We start from the raw sequence: 3528 nt of genomic DNA on the forward strand, positions 1-3528 counted from the left end.
GAAATCCAAAGATGCTTACAGAATATGTCATGTTAGAAACAAGACCAAATAGTGGTGGGATTTCAGTCACTTCATATAAGATTGTTATTTTTCTTCAGATGACAGTCCTATGGGTTGGTAGAGAGCATTTGGTACTCATACGTATTCGGAGATCCAGACTCTAGACCAGAGGACCAAGACCAGAGGAAAAAGAGGGCATAGAGAAAGGGCACGTGCTCATGCTATCTCGGCCTGCTCAAATACTTTAGTGATAGTGGTTGTTGCAAACTGATGGCAAGTCGGCTCTGATTCATGATGACCCCATGCAAACCAGAAATACATACATACATACATACACGGCACTGTCCGTTTCTTTGTCTCCGTCATGATCTTTGGTATATTTGAATCCATAGTTAAAGTCCTTGTTTACTGACTGCCTTCCAACCCAGAGGGTTCATTTTTCTAGCACTATATTGAATAATATTCTATTGTGAACATAAGCTTTTCTTGGGCTAATTTTCAGAAATAAGGCTTTGTTCTTAATCTTGCTTAGTTTGGAAGTTCAGCTGAAACTTGTCACCATGATTTTGGTATTTGAAATGCCTGTGGCATAGACTCCAGCATCATAGCAATAAACAAGCCACTACAATGTGACCAACTGACAAATGTGAAGCAATACATAGATCAGTCCAAGAAGAGAAAATAGATTTGTAAACATTTAACCAGCCTCTACTTTACCCAACCACCATACCGATGAAGAACTTTTTCAAATAAAAATGATTTTATGAAAGCAGGCAAAATATTAAATTGATGACTTTATTCTGATGAAGAGAAAACTTTAGGGAGTATAAGAACTATTACAGAGATCATTTGACCTGAAAAGTATTTGGTTTTTCTTGTTTGAATATTTCCAATGGAACTGTAATCCATTATAGTTGACGTTGTAATAGAATGGATTATATTTCAGGGAAGCTCTAAAATAGGCAAACAGTACTTTATGAACAAAGTTAAATATAAATGTATTCGATTTTTTAAAATGAACATATATTTTAATTATAGTAGATCAACGATTAAATTCTAGATTATATTATAGAACTTTAACAGCCAACATTTTAATAACGGTCTCCCCCAATGTATCTCAAACACATTCCATTAACAAACATGACAGTCCCATTACTTCTACGGAGCTCTCTGTTTCAGGGTGGCCTGTGCCAGCAGTCGAATATGGGATGGGAAACTTGCCAATGATATTAACTGATTTTAAAAGCTGAAATACTGCTAGTGCTGAAAATCAAAGGTTTATATGAGGCTAACTCCCCTGGCCTCGTTTAAACACATCCGATTAGTAAATAAATTGGCACTTACCTAAGTAATAACTCTTTCCCTCTATATGCAAAAAAAAATTGATGTAATTAAGTCAATATTGCAATAAAGAACATGTTAGTAAAATTTTATGTCACATAAAAGGAAACATTTGTTTTATCTATCACTGGAGAACATAAAACAATTCAAAACTGCATTGCGAATCCATTATGTATTGATCTGGTCTACATCACTAAATCTAGAATATAAAAAATAACCTCCCGAAACAGTAAGTAAGCAGAGATAAATTGGATAAAATATGAAACTATATGCTCTACCTTGATTTGTACAGACCTGGCAATATATATTTCCTGCCATTTTATAGCTACTAAAGAAAATAACAAATGAAATATGTTACCCTTGACTAAGTCTGGTTGAGGTAAATATTTTTTCCTGTGTATTTAATCATTGTCATGAGCATATATTATTTTTCTCATATTAAAAAAAATTATATTGACCCTACTTTTCTAATTAGTTTTGGCCTCATTTGCTTCTCTTTATAGCAAAACTCCACAAAAATACTTGTTTGAACTTGGTATTTCCAATGCCTCTCTTCCTATTTTTATTCCCACTTTTCTATTACGTTTTGGACACCATAAATAAAGCTATTTGAAGGGTGGGATGGTCACCAATGGCATCTATTTATTAAATCCAATAGTCACTTTCGTTTATTCCTCAAATGTTTTTAACTCTCATGGAGATATGAAACAGTTCAAATAAGTCATGATGATTCTCTCCCCCACCTATATATTTGGTATATATGGTATATATAGTTGTTAGATGCCGTCTAGTTGGTACACACTCATAGTGATCCTAGTTACAACACAACAGGTCTCTTCAACACCACCCAGTCCTCAAACAATTGTTTGAGCAGCGACTATGTCGATCCATCTTTTCAAGGGTCTTCCTCTTTTTCACTATGCTTCTACCATGATGTCCTTTTCCAGTAAATGGTCTCTTCAACTTCCACCTGAACTTCCATATGAGCCATTAATGGTCTGTTCATAATCCATCCCTGGCCTTGTTTCCACTGCTGAAAGTGAGCTTCTCCATGGTCTCTCCCACAGAAGTAGTCCATTTGATCCTCGTACATTCCATAGGGAGAAATCTTGTGTTGTCAAAATAAAAGGATTTATGATGACATTTTTGGTCTTACAAATTCTATCATATGATCACCAGCTTTGGTTCAATCCCCAACACGATAGCTTCCATCTAGTTTCTTCCTGTTTGTTTTCGGCTTTGCCATTCCCATCGCCAGTAACTTACCAACACATCTTGATTGCATGTTTGATCAATTTCTGACTGAGATATTGGTAGAATTCTTCTTCTTCTTTCGTCATTAGCTCTAGTGTTTGGTACATAAATTTGAATAATAGTTGAATTGATTGGATTTCCTTGTGTGGGGGTAGATATTATCCTTTCACAGACAGAATTATACTCAAAGATAGAGCTCGGAAGACCTTTTGGATGATGAAAGCAATGACATTCCTCTTGAATCTGTGTATAGTAAACCATAGGGCAGCCTGATTCAAAATGGCCAATGCCAGTCTATCTCTGCTCACTAATATACAGATTATCAGTCTTTATGTATTCCATTTCATTTTTTGATGACTTCAAATTTTTCTAGATTAATGTTTCATACATTCCAAATTTGAATTATTAATAGTTGTTTGCAGCAATTTTTTCTCATTTTGAGTTGTGGCCCATCAGCAAATGAAGGTCCAGAAGGCTTTACTCCCAACTACTTTATTCCATCTACATCATGATGTGGACTCTACTGTGAGAAGGCAGCTCCTCCGCAGCCATACTATGCATACCTTCCAACATGAGGTGGTCATCTTCAGGCACTATCTCTGCCAATGTTCTCCTGCCATGCATGAGACACTAGCATGGTCTCACTCCTCTGAAGCGGACAGCCTGTTTTTCTGTAGTCCCTTCTTGTATGTGGGTGTACATTTCACACACACACAGACACACACACAATTAGACTACTAATAGACCATATTCCTTGGTTTAGTTCTTCCTTTACTAGAGCCTTCCTTTTTAAAATGTTTCTTTCAAAAATGCATGCTTTATTTATGAATTGCTTTGCATTAATTCATTTTAAATATACAGCAAATATTTTAATATCAAGAAATGTCAGGGGGTACGCTCTGAAATGATTGATTCTATTATTGTCTATCTATA

This window comes from Echinops telfairi, unplaced genomic scaffold (assembly GCF_000313985.2).
Source record: "Echinops telfairi isolate 266 unplaced genomic scaffold, ASM31398v2 ScPeMD7_3533;HRSCAF=4204_0, whole genome shotgun sequence".
Lineage (NCBI taxonomy): Eukaryota > Metazoa > Chordata > Mammalia > Afrosoricida > Tenrecidae > Echinops > Echinops telfairi.